This window comes from Hemitrygon akajei, chromosome 2, assembly GCF_048418815.1.
Source record: "Hemitrygon akajei chromosome 2, sHemAka1.3, whole genome shotgun sequence".
Classification (NCBI taxonomy): domain Eukaryota; kingdom Metazoa; phylum Chordata; class Chondrichthyes; order Myliobatiformes; family Dasyatidae; genus Hemitrygon; species Hemitrygon akajei.
In genome coordinates, this window is record NC_133125.1 from 95257847 (window position 1) to 95259245 (window position 1399).

The following is a 1399-nucleotide window of genomic DNA, read 5'->3' on the forward strand; positions in this document are numbered from 1 at the left end:
CCTCCCTCAAGATGCTTGTTAAAACCAACCTCTTTCACCGAGGTCTAGGTAATTTCATCTAAAAAATTGTTTTTAGCTCAGTATCAGATTTTGTTGACAATGCTTCTGCAAAGTGCCTTAGGGCGTTGTGCTATATCAAAGGCGCTACATAAATACAAGTAATTGCTGGTATTGCTGTCTTTCTGTTGTTAAGTAATTTCCCCATCATTACATTACTGTAACACATCATTTACTACAGAACAATTAATACATCCAAACTTTAGGACTATAAATAATTCATGCTTGAATACGTATCACTAAACTAATTCTCTTTTACAGTAGCTTACTTATAAAATTAAGTAATTTTAAGATTAATATTAAGATTAAAATTTTAAGATTAAAATTGAGATTAAGTAATCTTACTTTTAAAATTCCTTATAAAATTTTAGTATTTTCATGCAGAAATTGAGTTACATTTAAATGATTTGTTTTAAAATTGAAATGGGTTCGATGGTACTGTAAAGTGTCGTGCCACCTCATACGCATTCTTATTTGTGCTGCCTGTTGATCGATGGAGTTTCTTCCCTTTGCTGCATTGACATTTCTAGAAGGGAAGTGCACTGTTCCCAGAGGCACTCTTTGTTCCAAAAATCAGTTTAATATTTGGTCCCCAGATAAGCAACCTATCAGATATTAAACTGATAAGAGAAGATGATCCACGTGATCTTAGCCAAAAGGGCACAAAGCCTTTTTCATCTTCATCTTCCCAAAGTGGAAATTTGGAAAATATTCGAGGAGGGAATTTTGTTTCCTCTGATTTTTCTGCTGAGCATAAAACTTACCTCAATTTGAAATATAGCTTCACAAGTCATTAGGATGTTAAACATATGGAAACTTATTTCAAGACTTTTAAATAGATTTTAAAATTTAAAAAAAATCATATATTTGAAGATAGGGAGGAAATCAATGACAAATTCCACTGTCAATCAAATCTGGTTTAAATGTTAGAAAGGAATCAAGAGGCAGTGAGGACTAAGATCCGTCTCTAATTCAGTTGGGAAGAAGGAAACTAGTTTCAGAAGAATGTAAACAACACAGAACACAGAATGGTACAGCACAATATGGCTCCTTTCAACCAGTAATTTTCAGCCACACTTTCAAGCTGCAGTATTCCACTATCAATCTAACCACAACCATCCGTTTTCTTTCATTCATGTGCCTGTCAAAAGGTCTTTTAAATGTCCCTTGAGACAGTGAACTCAGTTCCCCAACTCTTACCATAGATTTTGTCAGGGATAAGAGCAGATGGTGTGGAAAGAAGTACCAAGTATTTAAATGGGGGGAATTCTAACTATGATGATATATAGGCAGGATTTGGGGAACATAAGTAGAACAGACGTACTCAAGGATATGCACGATG

At 34.3% G+C, this 1399-nt stretch overlaps 1 pseudogene; it reads right to left on the bottom strand.

Annotated features, from left to right (window-relative positions):
• Nucleotides 1–551: 551 nt before the first annotated feature.
• Nucleotides 552–730, bottom strand: LOC140722351 (U2 spliceosomal RNA; annotated as a pseudogene).
• Nucleotides 731–1399: the final 669 nt, after the last annotated feature.